At 39.6% G+C, this 21,859-nt stretch overlaps 1 protein-coding gene across 11 annotated transcripts in view; it reads left to right on the top strand.

The window, feature by feature from the left end:
* The first annotated feature begins 18,495 nt into the window (after positions 1–18,495).
* FREM1 (FRAS1 related extracellular matrix 1) overlaps positions 18,496–21,859 on the top strand; it is a 68,089-nt gene continuing 64,725 nt past the window's right edge. For 4 of the 11 annotated variants that reach the window (XM_038170373.2, XM_038170377.2, XM_038170375.2 and 1 more), the window contains exon 1: positions 18,497–18,896. The gene's annotated coding sequence lies outside the window, so the exon portion shown is untranslated. Of the gene's footprint in view, positions 18,897–21,859 lie in introns of all 11 variants that reach the window. The other 7 variants (XR_005261617.2, XM_038170380.2, XR_005261615.2 and 4 more) reach the window with 5 other exon arrangements.

Genomic DNA, 21,859 nt, shown 5'->3' with positions numbered 1-21,859 from the left:
CACAGTATCACAGAATGGCTTTGTTTGGAAGGGACCTTAAAGATCATCTACTTCCAACCCCCTGCCATGGGGAGGGATGCTACCCACTAGATCAGGTTGCCCGGGGCCCCATCCCATAACAGCCTTCCAGTTCCTACAGGAAAGCTGGGGAGGGACTCATTGTCAGGGATTGTACTGACAGGACAAGGAGGAATGGTTTAAAACTAAAAGGTGGGAGATTTAGATTAGATATAAGGAAGAAATTGTTTCCTATGAGGGTGGTGAGGCACTAGCACAAGTTGCCCAGAGAAGCTGTGGATGCCCCATCCCTGGAGGTGTTCAAGGCCAGGCTGGATGGGGCTTTGGGCAACCTGGTCTGGTGGGAGGTGTCCCTGCCCATGGCAGGGGGGTGTTGGAAATTGGGAAATGACCTTTAGGGTCCCTTCCAACCAAAGCCAGTCTATGATTCTATGATCTGTTTACACAGGTGTGTGTTCTGTGTTAATGTATATGTGTCCCCAAGTGTATTCTGTAATCTGTAAGATATTTTCTCATATTTGTTTTCATTGGTGTTAGTAGTCTTTCCTTTTGGCAATTCATTAATATGGTATTAAAGATGCCTCCTTAATGGCTTGCTAAGAGCATGGAGTGTGAGTTACTTTAATACCTGTCAGGCCTATTTTACCTTCATTCTGTGTGCAAAGCTCAGAATAAATACCATTAGGCCCTGCAGGACATGGGACTTTTCAAAGCACTTAAGTGCTTGTCCAGGGCAGAACTTTAATTAAAAGTGCAATGCACTGGAAATGATTAATGGGGCCTTTACTCTTAATGTTTTTCTGGCTATTTTGAGAGCTTAAGCATCTGTTGTGGGAAACACAGGAATTTTTTTTTTTCCTTTTTCTTTTTTTTTCCCCTCTCCTAAGCCTCTGTACACTAAGATTCATACCAGAAGGACTAACACTGCTTCTTTGTCACTGCTACTTGATGCAGGCCTTTGAACGTACCTCTGGAGAACACGGTAAAGGAGCAGCATGATAGAAACGACTGAGGGAAGTAGTTTATGTGGGAAACCTGCAGTTCTGGCTACCCTGACTTTTGGCTACCCTGAGAAAGCAGTAAGCTTTTACTAAAACAACTAAAGTACATTAAGATATAATCTAAGGGAGACATACCTGATATTTTATGGTTATCTGTGACTTTGAAATAGTCAGGGACTGACCATGATTACGATCTACCAGCTGTCTGTGATGAGAGAATATCTCAGTGCAGTTCATATAAATCTAGCTGTCTCTGGCTACACTTATCCAAGATCTGTGTTTTAGCTCAGACAAGACAATGTGTTTTTTCATGGTTTAGACTTCTGGCAGCATAAGGCATATAGCATGTTTAGACTCCATTTCTTAGAAGAGAGGAGCTGGATATTACAACCAATACAATGTGTGGAGATCCTGTAGAGTACCACCTATGGCCATTACAACATCTGGGTGTGATTTGATTAATGGAAAGAGCCTTTAATACAACAGCAATCTAATGTTCTGGTCACAGAAAACCAATTGAAAAAATGCAGGGATTAATAGCATTGCTGCAAGTGAAATGTATATGCTTCTCTGCCTACAATTAGGTTTGTCCCCCTGCTTACTTTGCTGTAATCTCCAGGGGTACTGTAGAAATAATATACTAAATCTGGTGACTCTTCAATACTGAATGTAATCTATTACCAATTTTGAAAAAAAAGGAGACAAAACCATGATGATAATCTGTTGAATATTTAAAGATAAAGGATGGTTGGGACACTTGGTTGTGTGAAACATAAATTGCATGTTGTATTAACAAGAGCTTTTTCTTCTTATGGAAACTGTGCATCTGCATGAAATTAACAGACATATCAACCCTATTTTGTGGGAGGAGAGATCCATCCCCTATTCAGGAAAACAAAGGAGAACTATAAACATAGACTTTATTATGCCACATAAACAAGATGTCACTTTATCAATTTACTTCTTCTTTCTCCAAAACAATTATCTTCTAATAAAAGGGGTTGTGTATTCATGAGCAGAAAAATGATGCAGTGAAATTTGAGTAGTAAACATTTAATAGTATGAAGCAAAAGCTTTGATAACATCACTATTATGTTATTTCAAGGTGGACTGAAATGTTCATAATAAATAGTAATAATAAACAGTAAATAGTAATAATAAAATATAATAAAGGCATCCTAAAATCATGTTTTTCTCTGCTTTCCAACTTCCTGAGCTTTCAAGAGTTGACTACTCCTTCTCAACCCACCCCTCTGTTTTTAAGAAAGGTGTCTTTCATTTCATTTCTAAAGAAGCATCAAGAGTATTTGCTCTGTGTTTCATTTGTTGATGGACCTCCTAGCCTAGGAGGAAACCCACACATGTAGTCAGCTCATATTCTTTGACTGACAGGAAGATGTTTTAAAGTGTTTTCCAAACACTTATTATAAATCATAATAAAAAGCTGCTTAAAACAAAAACAAAAACAAACAAACAAACAAACAAAAACTTTAAGAAGTTGAAAAATTCTCAAAAGTCTAATTTTTCCATCCTTTTCCCTAAGGATTTTAACATCCTTGTTCTCTGTTTCTTGACTTTAATGAGAAAATCGCTTTACCAGTTCCCTATACATCTTAATTTGTAGCAACCAAGACTTGATGTTCTGTCCAAAGAGAAGTTTCTGCTGCAACAACCCCCCCTTTTAACCCCAGTTTTTGCTTCTCTTATATGTTTGCATCTGTGAAGATCACTTTAAAGGAAAACCAAAAAGTTGAGCTTCCTGTTCTTTTTTTTTTTTTTTTTTTTTTTTTTCCACATCCCCCTAAAGCAAATAGAGGTGGAAGGATGAGAAAGGATGAGAACAAAGAAGCAGAGAAAATAAGACTGCAAATTTACATATGAAACATTACTCTGGCATTTCTATAAAAATTCTGGGCTGGCTCTTGACCAGAGCTCCTTCTGCTTATGGCAGAAATTATGGAAATCACTTTTCATGTGGGGATGAACTATTTTTTTTCCAAAGTAAGCAAGTGCTTTAACAGTGTAAACATCACAAAATTATGAAGCTGTATTAGGAAAGAAATGTGTTTCTTTGCAGTAAGCAGAAGTAAATTTAATTTCCTAAAAATTGCTGTTAGATTATGAGTCTACAGGTGTCAACACTGCTGACACTTGCAGAGATTAGCAGTCTGTTTCCTTTAAAGAAATTTCCTGCTCTGCCCTTCCTAGCACCTCCCTCCTCCCTTCCCCAACTTTCAGAAATATACTTTTCAGTATTATAACATCTGTTTTGGCAAGATTGAGACTGGCATGCTTATTACTCATACGGATGGTAACACAGGCCTCTAATCTTATGTTTGCTACAGGGAGTGAAAGATTGTTCTCATTTTAGAATTAAAATACATTTTGCAAAGCCAGCATGAATAGTTACTCTGGCAGTTGCTTTGTTTATGGAGGGTGATATACATGCTCCACATCCTGTCATCTCCAGTATTTGGCAATGCTCTTAGCAAGAACTTGTTTGGTTAATCCAGCAGGATGCGAACTTGGGGCCCCTTGAACTGTATATTTTCAAGAAGTCATGCTCTCAGTTGCAGAGGAGTACTGAAATAAATGTGCTCCCTCTAATGGTATTTAAAGACATTTCTTATATGTAATTTACTCCTGTTTACATGAGATGTTATCTAGAGGATGCTAAGAATTTAAACATCACTGTTCATTTCTGCTTACCGGTAAAAGCTGATTGTAACCATCTGTTGTGAAACAGGCTCAGAAAGAGCTGAGCTGCAGCTCCTGTCTGCCTGAGCTCAGCCTAGCAGAATGAGTGAGTAGTGCAAACACTGTAGTGTTGTCGGGTTCCAAGCTGAATGCTGAGTATTGTGTGTGGGGGGTCCTCAACACTCAGTATAAAAGAGGAGTAGATGTTTCTGTTTGACAGGACAACATGGTTGCACCTCATTTTCTAATGCAATTAGTAATTCATTTGGCAGCTTTTGTAGCACTGGTAGGATTTCTGCTTTGTTTGCAAAACTAGATATTGTTAATGATATTTATGTTGAGCTTTCAATAAACAATGAGGCTTGGATCCCCTGACAAACTTTGAACATGGAGAGCCGCATTTACCTCAGTGGGGCTCCATGCATAGATCCTCTTAGGCAGTGTCAATTCAGACTACAGGTCTGACACTTGGTGTGGACTGTCCAGGAGAAGCAACTGTTTGGCTACTGTTTAGAATGAGGGCAATTTAAGTTTTCTAAACAAAAATATTTTAATTTTAATGCATATCAACAGGAAATGGCTTGAAAAGCACAGAAGACTAGGTCCTGGTGGCTGTGGTCCTGGTGGCAACTCTCTGTTGGTATGATATTGTCACCTAAACCCATAAACATCTGTCTCTGGAAGACTGGAGATGCCAGGTTCTCTGCACCTCCACAAATCAGAGTGTCTTGTGATGGCATCCAAGTGCAGGACTGAATCTTCATACTCATGGGAGTTCCATAGCCCTGCCTGGTGCCAACAAGACTGAGGATTCACTGTGTGAAGCTGCTGGAAAGAGGAAGGTGCTAAAAGTTAGCAAGAGATGGGGTCAGAATTAACAGGAATGAGACTCCAGAGGATTATATTGGTGATGCATAAGGAAATCAGGAATGAGAAAACTTGAGCTGAATGTGGTAATATGGAAGAGACAGAACATCATTTTGAGTTAAGATATTATTTAAAACAAACAAACAAACAAAAACACTTCAATGAGACCTTTCCACTTTTTTTTTTTTTTTTTTTCTTTTTCTAAAAACACAGTGACTTTCTGTTACTGGTGCTACCTGTTTGGCCCACTCAAACTAAAACTCTGGAAAAAGCATCTAAAATGTGTTTTGGCTGAAGCCTTTGGTTTATACATGGATTAAAAAACCACTATAGTGTCTTTGATCCATTTGATATTACTCTTCTCTATATTTATAGCGGGTTTCAGTCAAAATTTAGGAATCCTAAAGGGGTAAAACCTGATCCTCAAGGATAAAATCTCTAATGCCATTGTCACAGCTCTGACTGGATTTAGTGGAGAGGGGCTCTCACCCAAAACCTCAGGTCTGCAGACAGAAGGTCTGCATTTTCGTAGCTTGCCTATATCCCTATCTATAACATATCCTGTTAAGCATGTAAGCAGTCCTGCACATAACCCAGATCAGCCTTGGAAATAAAGGCACAATATTAGAAACATTAAAATTAACATTTTCACTCAGATGGACAATGTCTCTTGTCTGGCCTTGTCAGTGGTCCACATAGTGCTGGAGAGCAAAAGGGGCAGCAGGTGTGGGAAGTGATGGGGAATTTCTGGCCAGCTCCATTTTATGTCAAGCACTGGAGTCGCCATTTAGTTTACATTGAACACTAAGGCATGGTTAAAAACTTGCCCTTAAACTTTAGATGAGGCTCGGCTGTGCATGGGCTGCAAGTGCCCAAGTGCTGGCCCTGTAAACTGCCACTGTAACTCCCTGTAAAAGCACTGAGGCAGTGTTGTGAGTGATGAGGGCAGAAGAGCCTGGCAGAAGAAAAGAAGAATGTGCTTCCAGCTGCTTTCTCATCCATGCCCCCACCCCAATCACAACTATGGGTGTAACGCAGCCAGGCCGGTGCTGCCAAGTTCCGGGCAGGATCCTCCTGCTGTAGCATGGTATGGTCAGCACGGCGTCCATGGGGACAGCCTGTCACTGGCACTGGAGATGAGTGCTGTGCTAGCAGCAGCGATCTGCCCTTCAACAGGGTGTGTCCAGGGCATGAAGTGTCTTCCAGCGGTGGCACACAATGGTGGCGCTTTCTTCTGAAGTTGGTGCTGGGGGCAATTGAGCTACAGATGCATGCATTTGGTTCAAGCAGTCACTAAGACTAGGATGCCCAGGCTGTGTTTGGATAGCAGTTTTGCCTGTGAGCTTTCTCCCCATCTAAATGGCTGCAACTGGGGAAATCTCATTTACGGACATATCACCTCCTACCCCTTCCCCCACCCCCACCCCAACACAGCAGCCAGGCTCCAATCTTCCAATCTCTCATACTGCAAGCACAGAAATACAGAAATACAGAGCACAGAGAACATTAAAAAAAAAAAAAAAAAAAAAGCAAACCTCTCAGGTCATGCTTTCATTCTCATTTACTTTAATTACTTAATTACTTTTTTAGAAACTATTCTTTCTACCTTCTATTGGGATAAAAGAGCAGTTAGCAGAATACAAGAGCCTTGAAGCAGTGAAACTCAGTTTGTTATAAAGACTGCGAGCCAAGATCATATCCATCACCACAGGTAAGAGACCCTTGGTGCTGTCTGTGTAATTCCCTTCCATGTAATTACATATGTGACATAAGTCTGTGATTGAAAAGGATCAAACGACAACTTTTTGCTAGATGCTTACTAGGGTTTTTGTTGTTTGCATTGTTTGCTTTAATAAAGGCACTGGCTGGAAGACAAAATAATTCAGTAAATTCCACTGGTGAGGCTGTTGGCTTGCCTTGTTCAAGGTTTGAGCATCAGTGAAGAGGAGTTTGATGTGCTTTACATGGTGGCATTTAAATTCATGCTCTTCCCAAACAACCTCAAGTGCTACCTTGTGGTGTAATTGCCTGAAGTAACTAGGAAAATAAAACTAACATTCACATTTTTAAAGAAAATGTACAGCATTGAAGAGGCTTTCAGGGTAGGGCATAGCTGCATTACCTGAGCGTTCCCTGGGCTCCCAACCTTACATGCTATTGTGCTGGGGAAACTTGGTGTGCTCGCCCTAAGGTACAGTACGGAGCATAGAGTGCAGTGGAAACACCACAGCCAGGCGCTGTAACCAGGTAGGGACTCTATTGTTCTTGTGCACACTGAGACTGGTAAGCTGTACTTTTGCCACCCTGAGCCAAGGGGTCATGTTTTGACAAATTCTGTACCCTAGTGTACTTTTTGCTCATTATAATATCATTATAATACCAAAACACACCTTCATCCCAAAAGCTACCCGCCTCCAAGGTGCGACCACCCCTCACCGAGCATGCACCCTGAATTTCTCGGAGCCTATTACTTTAAATGGAGACGGGAGAACTTTACACCAATCATAACTAAGATATGCTTGACTAGAGCCACTCAAGCTCCACCTAAAAGACAGAAAATAATATAAATTGGCCCAAGAGAGAGGGGATGTCAGGGAAGATACCACCGTCAAGGGAGATACCATCCTGAGGAAATACAACATCCTTAGGACCTCCTGACTCCTGGGATCAGTCGACGGGCTGAGCCTCTCTTCCCCCCCCCCCCCCATTGGGACGCCTTTGGGTGAGATCTGAATACTTGCTTATAAATCTCTCTAGAGTCTTTGATCTTTTTAACACATTTATTTCTAGGCTGCGCACCTATAACACCTGTAACACCTGCAACACCTGAATATTTCATGCATGCTAGCTTGCTTTTGCAAACAGTCACTATCGCCGGCAATCCAAAAGAACCTGATTATCTGTTGCTGTAATAAACCATACTTAATTGCATTGTGATAGCTCTCATTAATGCAACTAGGGTGAGGGTGGTTATCCGTGATAGTTCAGTGTTCTGAATCCAACCAGACCCCAGACGGTTAACCTGTTGTTGGTGAATGTCCGACTGGTTCAGTACCCTGAATCCGACTGGGCCCATAACGGTTAATCAGCTACGCCCCTTAACATGACATACCTAAACCTTTATGAAATTAAAACTCTCTTTCTCTCTCTTAAAAAGAAAAAAAATGTTATTTGACAAAATGTCATTTTCAATTTTGGAAGTCTACTTAAATATCCAATGATGTTGCTACAAGTGATGATGGATTAAACTGCTAGGAAGTAAAAGTTCCATATTCTGACTTCTGCACAGGAAAAGACTCTTTCTTGTCAAAAGCTATAAAAAATTCAGTTTTACAGCACTTCCATCTCATTGGGCTCTATCTTCAGCTTAGATGAGTAAATAGCAAATCTCTCTGAAAATGAACCAACATTCCACCATTGGAAATCTCTGTATATGCTCACAAAACATTTTTATGGGTTGTAAAGGGTTTTATCTTGTCAAATCAGACCCCCCCCCCCCTTTTTTTTTTTTGTGGATTAGAGTTGCCTGCTTTGAATAAAAGCTTGTTTTATGCTGATTTTCAGTTCTAAACCCTCAGATGTTTTGGGCATGTCCTGAATAAAAACAGTTGCTGAGATTTGGGAAAAAGCCTGGTGGCTATTTCAGTACTTGTGATGAAGTAGCTGAGGAGCACCCAGCCCATCTCCTCTGCTCACTCTGCTTCAGGAACAGTGACCTCAGGACAAGGGTGATCACAAACTCCTTACTGGTGGAGACAAACAGATGCCACTGCAGCCTCAGTGACTGTAAGCATGGTTCCTTAGCTCATTATTTCTGCCAGAAGCAGGATGTATTCTTCAAGGCAAAGCCCTGTGCTGACTTGGCCTTGCAACAGCAAACGCCAAGCTGAATACATTCAGTATTTGCTCAGCACAGTGGTGCCCTGCAGGTGAAACTTCCTCTGGACTTGTGGACACAGAAACAAAAATAATTGAGCAGCTTTGACCTTCAGGTTGTTGTTTTGTTTGTTTGATTGTTTGATCAGTTTTACTCTGAATTCAGTCTCGAAAGTGCTTTCAACAGCATGAAGGACTGACACAGGCACAAATTTACATGCACACACCCTTTACTTTCATAATGGCATCCCTGCACATTGTACTGTTGTTAAAGCTGAATACATTCATCTAATCACCTAACACAGACTCTGGGGGAGATGCTTCCCCTTCCCTCTGTTTACATGACTGAATAAAGTAATTGGATTCTTTTAATCCAACACTGGCATTTAAGATGTGCCCCCAAGTCTCCCTGTGAACATAGACAAAGTTTGCTGGTGGCTTTGAAATTTCCCAGCTGGCTCCAGTCTCTGGGGGAGCCCAATTTCTGTGATGTTGGTATTTGAATCTAACATTAATCTTTAGAAGGGGAATATCAGAAAATGGGAGAATTTTCACAGTTAATTTTTTCATATTCCTGTGCCTCCACAATACCTCCCTCCCTCACGGAACACCAGTATTTCTGGTCAACACAGTGCAATTGTCAATTGACTTCCTTTGTGCTTTTTAACAGTACAAACTTTCAGGGGAATGGACTTCTCAGTATCATCCACTGGTACTCTGTAAAGAGTCTCAGTCTGGAAATAGGTTTTAAATTACATTGATTTTTTTTTTTTTTAACTGGACTTGTGCAGGGAGGGGGATGAATGACTTCTGACTAGTTATGTAGCTGAAAGTTTTAAATAGAAGAGCTAAAAAAGAAGACAAGACCAGCAGAAGATGCTGATTCAAGTCAAACAAAAAGTTTAGGTTGGCAGAACATTTGAGAGATCATACTTTAGCACAGAGGTCTAGGAAACCAAGATATTAGCTAACCAGATTACAAGGTAAAAAATTCAGATATGGCTCAGGAACCAAAATACATTGCAAAAAACAAATCCTGAGGATAAAAATAAACAGATCTAAGAGAAACTTAAATAGAGCTATGTCTTCTGGTCATTAAAAAACTTGGAAAAAGACTTCAAGAAAAAAACAAACAAACAAAAAAAACCCACTAGCTGGTAGTGAAAAAAGGGAAGGATTAGTGTTTTCTTTTTTTTTTTTTTTCTTTTTTTTTTTTTTTAAACAAAGCAAAACAAAACAAATGCTACCAGCTGTAAATGTGGCTATGAGGTCAACATGCTAGATTTTGGGAAAAGTCTCTGCTCTTTGTAACTTTTCCAGGTATTTCATGATGTGTATTTTATAATTTCCTTTTCTGTTAATGGGAGATCATGATGTTAACACAAAACATTTATTCAGGAGCATGTGTCAGGTTCTCAGAAGTTCTTATTTGGGAACTGTGAGAAAAATCTCAATAATTTTCTTTAGACAGGATCTTCTGTGAAGCTATTTTATTCGTAATTGCAATGGTGTGTGTCCTGCCAATTAGGAGCACATTATAGTAAACAAATCATAACCTTTTATTCCCTACTACCCAACACCTGATCACCTCCCCTGTTTCCTCATTGGCTGAATACTACAGGTTCACAAGCTACTCGATGCTCCTCTATATGATATATGTAAAATTTTTTTTGATCAACACTTTAATTTCTCCTTCCCCCCCCCCCCCTTTCTTTTTTTTTCCTCCTTTCTTCTGCTTTCTTCTGTTTAGATAACTGTTCTCACGCCGATCACCCTGTTTTTCTCAGTCTTCTATCTTATTTTGGAACTGTGAGGCCTTCTACTGTCCACTTACTTAGCATTTCTCTTTGTTATGACTACGCAACTACCTTTGAATACAGAAAGTTAGTTTTCTACTGCAAAAACACACTCTGTTTTGAAAACATGTTTGACTACAAAAACACAACTTAGTTTTTCACAGGAACTTTCTTCTCATATTACCTACTGCCATCTTCAGAGCTTCTTTAAAAAAAAAAAAAATTCTCCCACAAACCTGACTTAGCTGCATTATTTGCAGTTTTTGTAGTAATTTCTTACCTAATCCATGTTGTGTTTTATCTATCTGTACATCTGTGTCAGGCTGAGGAACTGCTTCTTTGGCTGATCATTGCAGATCATTGGTTAACGCTAGCATGTTATTCAATAAGAATAGCAGAACAAAGGCATGCCTTGAGACTGTGTGAGATGGAGCTGCAGGCCATATTTGGTGCCTGGGTTTCAGGTTCTCATTTTCTGATGTTGCCTTTGTTCTGCACTCTTCTCCTTTTCTCTTTGGCTTTATCTTCCAACCTGGCACCTCCCAGGTTGACTGTTGTCTCTTACCTTCCAGTGTATTTCTCATTCTCACGCCTGTACCTGCCCAGACAACACTGGTTAGGCCACAGCTGGAATTCAGTGTTTAAGTAGAAAAAACACAGGAATACCTGCAAGTGCAGGTATGGAGAAGTCTGAACGTCACTTTTCCAGTTGATATTTTCATTCATGGCTAGGGAAGATCAGATTTGACACTGTCATAATTAAAATAACACATCTTCCTAGATTTCCCCAAGCCCCCTCTAGGTGCATACAAGTGAGGTTTCCTTTCTTCCTGTATCTCAGAAAGCTCCTTCAATTTTGTCTAATTAAACTGTCACCTTAATAATATCTTGGCTGAATGCCAAGATATGAAAATTCTTCAGAAACTAATCTTTTTAGAGGATTATAGCAGATCATAGCTCCATCCTGTGCTTAACGACTTCAGCATACGTTCCAATAGGGATTGCAACAGTTTTAGAATATGCTTATTTATTAAAACATTGCTGTAAGTAAAAATTTAGACCAGAGGAAATGGAAGGTCTTTGTGACAATTAGCATTCTTGGTTTTCAGTCTGGATCCTATGCATAGCACACGCAAGCATAGATGACAGGTGATTTCACTGTACTAAATGTATTACTTTACTGGAGCTACTGGTTGAGATCAGGATTTGTACTGGTTACACATTAGTCTTGCCTGCTAGTGCTTCTGAGACATGCTCTGACTGCAGAACTTGCAACTTTCTGCAAAAAATGGTGTAAAATGCACCATGTTGTCTGGAAACTTTATTTTGCAGATCTTTCATCATCAGCGGCAGTGTGACCCAAACAAGGAAAGCTAGTGAAACTTCAGAGGCATTAAATGGATTAAAAATCCAGTTGTGCCAGTTGTGGTCTAAATCCATGTAAGCCAAAATTAATGGCCTGCCCCTCCAAAGGCTCCTTTTTCAAAGAGTCCAGGCACATGGTAAAAACGTTCAGACCCCATTAAGTTCACTTTGATTGATTTCAATTAAAATAACTAAGGAACATTTTCTGAGTGTATTGATATTAATTTAATGGCAATAAAGCAGTATTTCTAAAAGCCCATTTGTTTTAAATTGGGTAGTTTTCTAACACGGACAATAATCCTCCATCAGCATGACTGGGGCCATATGGTCTGGGGTTTTTGGGGGAAGGACTGGAGCAGGAACAAGACAATTTAAGGGAAGCGAGAGAAAACATGGGCATTTTGAACATGTATTTTGAAACCTAGCTGCGAGCATTGTTACAGGATGTGGGCAGACTGCCAACATGCAACAATCCTACACATGTTTTTTTTTAGTCTGTGGGGGTGACTAACTACAGTTTGAACATGTAGTCTTTACTCCAGGCCTCCTACACTTCTTGATCTTAAAAAAAAAAAAAAAAAAAAAGTTTTCTTTTTCTATCCCTTGCTATGTACATTAAAGAATAGGCCAGCTTTTCACAAGCTGTAATCTAATTATTTCTTCTATTATGCCAACATTTCTGCTTCTCCAGTGCTTTCAGTGAGTTCCTGTCTCCAACTGTGCCAAATTCATTAATTTTGTAGTGCTCAAGACCTGTCTTTACCCTCTTTGAGCACACTGGTTGTTTGAGAAAGGGATGGAAATAGGTTCATCCTGGGCCTCCTCTGTGACATCTGTGTGGCATTATAAGTCCATTCCCACCCTCAGAAGTTAGAGATGCTTGTGGTCATATTAGATGCTGCCAACCATTTCATACTATCCAATCTTTTTTTTTTTTTTTTTTTTTTTTCCTTCTCCTAGATATGCAGCTTACAGTGTTAGCCCGTTTCTCATCCTATAGCATGCCTCTACTGTCCCAGCCCAGCAAGGGTCAGGCATCTCTGATGGTCACATAGTTCCATGACCCTGACAGCCACACATCCCACTACTGAGTGCACAGAGAGAGGGCAATCTGCTGCTGTTATATGGCCAGCTGCATGTAGTCCCTCTCATGCAGCCACAAAGGGAAAGCCACGGCTACAAGGAAATGTTTTGATCATTTGCAGTATGGACATATAGACACAGCCCCTTATGGCTGGTATAACTTAAAGAAACCTTAGGAGCAGTGGTGCATGCTCAGGCCAAAGGACTTCAGGGACCACCAAAATGCTGGAGTCTTTATAGATCCATTCACCACTGCTATGAGTCAAGATACAAATAATTCTGGGAAAACCGAAACTGTTTGAAAATTGAGAGAATAGCATCAAGTGTGGATTTTTCAGTGAAGCTACAAGTCTTCCTGAAAATGCTGCTCACTCACTCTCAACTCAGACTTCTATTTCAGACACAACTCTGATTTTTGAATCTGCTGGCCACACAGCAAATGCATTATGGTGTCTTTTAAGGTTTTTCACTGGTTTGATTTTTGAGAATGCTGTTCCTAACCTTAAGTTTTGTTCTTCTTCTGTGGTTATTCACTTGAACAGTTCGAGTTCAGGGGCTGTGCTATTACACATTTGCTGCATGTACTGTCCAGTGAAACAGCTGGCATTTGATCTCCTGACAGCTGTGTACTATTTAAGATATTAATGCATTAGATTATTTTCTTTTGTGTGAGATTAATAAAGAGTGTAATACTAACACTGCGTTGCAATACTTCGTTTTACTCCCTGGAGTTGTATTCAGACCTGAAGTGGATTGTTGTCAGACTTACTGACTGACAGCATAATGAAAAACTGTAAAACATGTAGTTCCTGTAATGATCTCAGATGCTAAGGACATAGATATAGACAGTTTAGGAGAGGAAGGCTTTGCAGGTATGTCAGATTTTGCAGAAAAATTGACCTTATTCAAAGAAGGATTCATGTAGATCACCAGCTTGATAAACAAACAAACAAACAAAACCACCACCTTTTATTTGATGTAATAGTAGGCAAAAATAGCATCTTGTCTCTCTTTTTTTCCTTTGTTCTTTAACCAAAATACAACATTAACTTAGGGAGCTACCTTAGTAAACATAAATGAACCATTTGCCATGATACGTGAAATAAATAGCATTTTAATTGTGTCTAGTATATTCCAGCTGAGAATCTCAATGTTGTACAAGCACACACCTTGACTCTTTAAGACCAATAATGGCTTCAAATGGCCTTGATATGACTTAGGCTTCAACAAATCAAATCATTTAAGATGACTGAAGTAAGCAGAGTTTTCATTTGATAGGATAACTGAGTTAAAAAATGCTTTCCATGCAGCTGGACTAAAACTTCTGAGTTGAAATCAGTATCAAGAATATCTAACTGTAGTTGTCACACTCAATCTGGCAAGCATTTTAACATGCTGGTATGTCCTGCCCATGCTCATTACCTGTTAAAAATAAGTTGAAAGTCAGGGCAGTTGTGCTAGCAGAGAGATCCTCCCAGCTCTTTCCTCAAACAAAACTAGAACTGTAAATGTAACCTGAATGAACTAACAGTATATTCTGGTTTGAAGCTTTGCAGTAGGGTATATACAAGCTTCCTCATATTCAGTAAGTGACTGTTGTCAGTGGTTTGGGTCTATAGTAATTTCCTTCATTCCCTGAAGGTTAACAGCTTGCCTTTCTAGCAGTTTATTGGAAGTGTATGTGGGTTAAATCTGACTTTGGATCACAGCTACATGGTCTCTCTCTCTTTTTTTTTTTTTTTTTTTTTTTTTTCCAGACAACACAGCAATATCATGGTTCATAAATTAAGAGGTCAATTGTTTGTCACCAGAAATGAAAATATCATCTTAGGCACCTGAGAGATTCTTTAAAATACTGCCAAGTTCCTATTACAATGGTCTTTTTGAAAGGAATATTTTCTGATACTTATCAGTGAAGAAATGTCAACAGCATGATGTCTTATCCTTTTAGACTCATTAGCTGAGAAACCTTTGTCACGCTGTTTGTATAGAAGTCTGTGTTACTTGACACTCGTATTATTGATTATAGAGAGAGTTAAACCCTTCTATGCCACATCAGACTCAGTAATGCTGATGAAAAGTAATTTCCAGTCTTTTTGTTTATTAAGAACTTCCCAAGGAGGGGAAATGGGCATGGAGATGTTGGTCTCTTCTCTGTGATAACCTATGATAACCAATGATACAAGGGAACTGCACGAGTTTGCACCAGGGGAGGGTCAGGCTGGCATTAGGAAACATTAGGAAACACCCTTGAGGGTGGTCAGACAATGGGGCAGGCTTCCTAGCCAGGTGGCTGATGCTCTGTGCTTGTCAGTGTTCAAGAGACATTTGGATAATGCTCTCATTAACATGCTTTAACTTTCTGTTAGCCCTGAAGTGGTCAGGCAGTTGGACTTGATGGTCTTTGTAGGTCCCTTCCAACTAAACTATTCTAAATTCGAAATACTTAAGAATGGTTTTGTGGCATAGAGCCAGAAACAATGTTCATGTATCTGTGCTACTGAATCTCAAGAGCTGCCTTGTGGCATGCCCATGCTTACGTAAGGGGGTTGGTGTCACCCAGATCTTCTTCCTGCCAGGCTCTTTAAGAAAGTCACCAGAACTGTCCAGGACTATGTTCCAAATTCTGAGGATATGCTGGCTGTGTGTATGGGGTGTCTGCAGACTGTCATTAATCTGACTAGGCAGCGCTCTATTCAATTTGCTACTACAGCAACCTCTCCATCACTGCCGCTCAGAGACTGTGAGTGACAAGCAGAGAGGCTTTTTCTGGTCTTGGATGATGTATTTCTGTGTCTCAGAAGTGGAGGAGGAATTGGTTGCACTCCCTGAAGCAAGGACCATCTCCTCTGTTGTGATACACATGTTAATTCTTTTGTACCATGAAAAATGGGCATATTTCTTGCTTGGCCATACCTGATAACCAATAGACACTTAGTCTTCTATGAGAAAACTCAAAGGAGTATCTTGTATAGTATTTACTTAGTAGTGATCTACTAAATGCTTTAAATAAAGAGGGAAAATATCCAGCAGACAGTTGCATTACGAATTTCATTATTAACTTCTTGTCTGAATGCTGGGTTACTGTGGATGAAGACAAATGTTCCTTCCTTGTTGTGGTGATAGTGCCTGCTGTTGTAAAGAAGCCCCTGACAGGGGATCCAGCCACAGTCTGGTGGCAGCCCCAAATTATACTTGTTTGTTCTGTAGAAGCTGGTTTTTTTTTTTTTTTTTTTTTTTTTTTTTTTGTTTGTCTTTTTATTATTATTATTATTTATTTATTTTTATTAATTAATTCATTTATAATGTTCTTACAAATAAATTCAGCTTGGTCCTGGGAGCAAGTAGGCAAGTCCCCATTCAAGGCTACCTGATAGGCTCCTGTCAGAATCAGCTGTCTGTTAGTGTATCTTAATTTCCTGTTCATTGTCTCACTTTGCATTGTTGATCTTGTACTTTCATGTTTAGAAAGAAAATAATTCAGTGTACTTTGATTGAATCTTCCCACGTTTGTGGTAACCAGGAGTACAGTGAATCTTTATAGACAGAGGATATACAATCAGGAGAGGGAGAATAAGGTAGATTTAATGTTTGCCCTTTTAAACATGATCTTTCATTCTGTTCTCCGCATCCCTCAACAGAGTGAAGAGTGGGACAGAAGATACTGCTGCAGCCTGGTGGTGCTGCTCACAGAATAGAATTTCTGCCATGTTATAAATACCAGGAAATAGTCATTTCTGTTTTTCCCCCGCAGTTCAGCAGATCTTCCAGTGTGCAACCTTCAGGTTTCAGATAAGCATGAGACTTTCGTTGTTTTGAGAACCTCATCCTCCTGGCAGGAGTGTTGACTGTGCAGATCAGCATGTTCTTTACAGTTCTAGACATTGTTAATAGTTTAGGCTGTTGCTTAGTAATGTGAGGTGAAAGGAAAGAGAAGAGTTTGCTCTCTCTGTCTATGCATTCTTGCCTGTTTTGTGCCTCAGGTACACATGCTACTTTCCAGATAAAAGCCAGAAAAGAATGGTACTGATTATGAATATACCCTGTTACAGACAGTTTACAGACAACAGCTGAATGATTACCTTCATATCAACAGTTTGGGCTGTAAGATTTTATCTGTAAATTAAGGAGGGATATACACTGTGCTTAAGTTTAATTCACAGGAAACTGACCTATTCTTTTTCCCGTGTGGACAAATGTTGAAATAAGAAGTGAAAGTGTATATATAGAAGACGTGTATTCTTTTCAGTGCTGAGGCATTTCTCAAGAAAAACTTTGGTAATTTTAATCCGTTCTTTAGATAATGTGACATTGATAGACTGCAAAAATCAATCATAGTTAAGGATGACAATAAGAAATAGAAGGCCATGTTCATTGTTGGAGTAATCAATCTGTTTTGAAACGAGCTTCTGTAATTATGCTGTGGATTAATGGGTTAAAGAAGTTACAATTCAAAACAAGCCACCACTTTTTCTACCAGCCTGTAAGTATAGTTATGTTGTTGAACCCAACCAGACCAGTGTATGGAACAAACAAACCATCCATTCATCACAGTGAGTTAGAAGCCACACTTCAGTAAACACAAACACAAACATACAAATTATAGTCAGCTACATGGCTCACAGAAGCTAAATACTTGTTCCAAGTGAACGTTCTGAAACTTTATGAAATCCAAGGATTTCTACAAGGTCTGAAAACCTGGACATTATACCACTCTGATACTACTGTTGTTCCTGAAGGAGGCTTTTTTGTCTGGTATTTTTTCGTAAGTGACTATAGCCCATGTTGTAGCACATAACACATGGCGTAACTTTGAGTCTTAACTTTTAACAGTTGTCTGTTTTCTTCATTTGCCTTTACATCATGGCACAGGAACATCTGCTGGTTCTTTTCTTCTATACTGCTGCTGTTTTGTGTTTCTATACTGCAGTTTTGTTTCCATATGAAGGTTAAAGTCAGCCTGCAAGAGGAGGTGATTTTAGGCCTGTTACATTCGTGCTGGATTTGGCCCCTGCTTACACAGGGGAGTCAGCAATCCTTCCCCACATGCCCCTTTGACTTGTAGCAATGTTCCCATCACAGGGCTAAAAACATTTGTGACTCCTATGCTAAAAAATGGTTCTGGCTCAAGTGTTGCAATGGTAATAAGGTGGTCTGTCCCTGGCAATGCTGAGAAAGGTGACTTTGCAATGTAGCCTCTGCACTCAAAATGTGCACAGTTGAGCATACTTCTCAGGAACAAGCCAGAATGTGGTAGCACATTTTACAGACTTCCAGGAACAAGCCAGTCAAATCTACAAATCTGATGCAAAGCTGGTTTCAGAAAGCTGGAGGGATATCTTGAGGTATTAAATCATTGCTGGGATTTGGCCTGTACTGTGTTAATTTGAATACTTTATACTTTCTTATGCAAAAGGATTTTGAACCACAGTCAACTGAACAGTTGAGCTTCTAAGAAGTATCACACATGCAATACACTTCACAATCAAATAGATAATTTACTTATTTTAATTTCATCACCCAACCTCAAATAAGATCAAACTAAACTATGCTACTATATTAGGAAGGAAATTAATCACAACTGTATTTCATTAAAGAGTTTCTCCTTTTTTGTGAGGAAAAACTGGATGATCTGAAAATATTTTAACTCGCAACTTTCTCTGAGTCTTTAATACATGCATAAGTTGGTGTGTGTGTCTGTGTGTGTGTGTAGCAGGGAGTAAGCCAGCAGAAGTGGGGAGAAAAAATGAGCAAGCATTATTCACAGGAGCTCAGTTTCTAGTCCCAACAGATTTAACTAGCAGAAGGGGAAGGGAAGATCCGGGGCTGGCTGCCAGAGAGGCATTGCTGAGTGTAAACACTGCAAGGCATCTCAGAATGCCCTTATCATAGGGAGCCCAAAAGCATTTGTACTCTGGGGCTCTGCAGCCAGGAACAGTCTTGCCAGTAGAGAGTGTTTATTGTCAAATTTTAGTACAAAGGAAACTACAGACAAGCTGACCAAAAAGACTGGAATTTCATCTCTCTCCCTCTCTCTCTCTCTCTCTCTCCCTCCCTCCCTCTGTCGCCCACTCATTGGATTTCTTTCTCTGCCAGCCTTTTTAAACCAGAGACTACCAGGTCAGTGACATTCATTATTCCTTTCATTTTAGTATGATCTTGTGTTCAGCCTCCTGGACTAATATTGCTTCCTGTAAGTATCTGTTTCAGGTTTGTTGTATATGCTGAATGCTATTGTGTTTGTGCTTGTAATATTTAAATGCTTAACAAATGTTGCACCAAGGCAATCAGACAGCAATTTTTTGAACTTAAGGTGGTTGAAAGCTCAATTCTGACTTAGGAGGGAAACAGGCACTGTATTTTGCTGGTTGTTTAGTAGACCCTTGGAAGTTAAAGGTTCCAAGTAACTTAGTTTAACTTAAGGTTCAAGTTGGTACAGATTTCTTAACTGTGCTGGCTTTCTTCCACCAGCACTAATAAAACTTTATGCTTTTATATTTTATAAGAGCTTGGAAACATTTAGTAAGAATTCTTTTCTTAAAATTGTCTTTTTAATAAAAACACACTGAGAGAGAGAAATGTATTATGAAGCACTGGAAAACATCATGAAAACTTCTGATATTAGTAAGACTGCCCAAAGGATAGATTATTTAACTGGAAGAATTCATTTTTAAATGAATGCTTTAAAATTGTAGACTTTTATTTTGCAGGAGATATCTGCAAGGCTTTTCACATTTTTGTGTGTGTTTAGACAGCTGACTTTACTCATCTGATTTAGATGGCTGCTCATTGGTCATATATGTGTGTAAATGTTTATGTTTGTTTCTGAACACACGAGAACACAGCTTGCACAGCCTTTTAATTTCTTGTTCATTTTTATTCACTTATGTATAATTGAACTCTAGAACAGTTTTTAGAGATTAGTTTCTCTCACTCTGTGTTGTTCTGAGATACTTCAAAAAGTCCTGTAGACAATAATACATAGCTTCTTGAAGTATTTATTAAAAGGGTATTTTGCAAGTTACATGTTTGCTGCTTAGAGAATTCTAGTAGTTCTTCATCTCAGTTAACTCAGAGCTACTTGTTACTTTAGGCAAAATGCATGATGCACTGATACTAGAAATCACCAGTTTGCACCATGGAAGAGCACATGCATCTGTAGAAGTTGTCCCATCTTATTTCTCTTACTCGGGCATTACTGTTGTGAGCCTGCCAGCAATTTCATTCCAATTCTCTGTGTGGTTTATTTTAATAAAAACATGACTGCATGCAGATTACACCCGTTGAGCAGAAAGAGACAATAAACACATCATTCTGGATGAATACTTTGACTTTGTGTTTCTCTCTGTCTCTCTCTCTGAGATTCTGCGTCCACTGCTTGTGGACCTTGATTTACTTCTCTCCTGCCATTGGATGTGTGGTCTGCAATTATTGTAGTGAGGGTGTCCATCACAACTTTCTGATTTTACAACTTGCAATGTGTGTGTGATTCTTGGTGTGGTTCAGCTGCCTTTTGTGCAGTTGGACAAAAGACTTGAATAGACTACGTTTGGGAAGTTGTTAAACACTCCCTAATGTGCTCTTTCTGTCTCTAGCTGCTATCATCGCCTGCAACAACATTTCAAAGAACTCTAGTAGCTGGCTGTGACAATAAACTGTAGCTGGACCATGTGTGATTTTCTGCCAGATGTAGCCTCCAGTTGTCTAAAACCATTATACCATTGACCACATGAGCAGACAAGCTGTAGCTGCAGTGTGCAGGCATCCTGAATGCAGAAGGATATAACTTTGTCAATAAAAATCCGTTAATAAAAGAAGGACTGTGTGGTTTTGGATCTAGAATAATTTCAATGAGGTGTGCTACTATTTGATTTAGTGCATACTCTCTGTTTGTCAAATATAATTTGCATGCAATAATACCACTTCTATGTTACATTATGGATTTCACACAATTTCAAAATCTCTTTTGATTGTGAGGAAACATCAAGCCCCCTCACACAACTTTGTAAACCTAAATTTGTATGTGTTCTAAATCCATCCTCTTGCCTTTATGTATCTTTATAAACAGGAATGAATTGCTCTTTAGAGACTCATCTTTTTCAACCAGAGTATAGCAGTAATCTTGGTGAAAAGCTCAAATGGGCCTCTAAGTTTCACATGTCTAAGGCTCAGAGAGATGAACCAAGACACCGTGATTGTGGGAAAATGTAAACTATACCATCTACCAGCTGTTAAAACTTAAGCATTCAAGAAAGTCCTGTGTGTAGCATGTGCAGAAGACTGCAATGCTTGTTTAATTCTGTGAGACGCAGTACACCCTTCAGTGAGCTCATCTTTCTGCAGAGCAGCCTGCAAAATCTTCCCTTGCAGAAATTTAAAACCTCTGCCACTATCTTCCAGGCTCACCAGCTTTCTCCCCCACACTCAGAAAACCAGCCAACCAATAACAGTGCATAAAGAAATTATTCTAAAAACATCAAAACCACACGCTGTGCTCCTAGTAAGTTTTTATCCATATAAGGGTGTCAGCCAGAGGTGGAAGCCCACAGCTGTCCATGCAGGACAAGGATGGGTGGGATCACACAGCTTCCTCAGTACATGAACCAATCAATGCACGTCACTGCGAAGAGGTGCAGTGTGTCGGTGGTGTTGCATTTCACCACCACAGCCTGATGATTGTTTCATAGAGGTATCACACCATGTAGTTCATGGTGTACTGAAACAAGGTCATGGGCTCCCTGTCTCCTCACTTTTCTCTTCCTTTCACAGAAGGCTTTTTCTGTTCCTATTTCATGGGTTTTTGCACCCCCAGGCCTTTGGATCAGGGATGTGTTCATTCACTGGTGTAGTTGCTTTGCCATGGGTCAAGCTCATCTAGCACCTCATGCTTGAGATGAGGCCATAGCTAGCAAAGGTCATGGAAAAGTATGGGGCTGCAAAGCCAGCTTTGTGTTGTCACGTTAAGTATTGGGTACAGTGCCCTAATTTTTGCGTTTTGCTTGTCAAACTCATGGCTTGAGGTGAGGCAAACACTTTTATCCTTGTAACACCGACATGATAATCATTGACTAGTTCTAGGTAGCCTGCTTATGTTTAACTCATCTCTATCTATAGCGAGTTAATTGCTAACATGCAACAGCTACTTGATGTTAAAGT

The sequence above is a fragment of the Anas platyrhynchos genome, chromosome Z, assembly GCF_047663525.1.
Source record: "Anas platyrhynchos isolate ZD024472 breed Pekin duck chromosome Z, IASCAAS_PekinDuck_T2T, whole genome shotgun sequence".
Taxonomy (NCBI): Eukaryota; Metazoa; Chordata; class Aves; order Anseriformes; family Anatidae; genus Anas; species Anas platyrhynchos.
The sequence above is the reverse complement of the archived record's forward strand: the minus strand, read 5'-3'. Positions and strand labels throughout refer to the sequence as shown.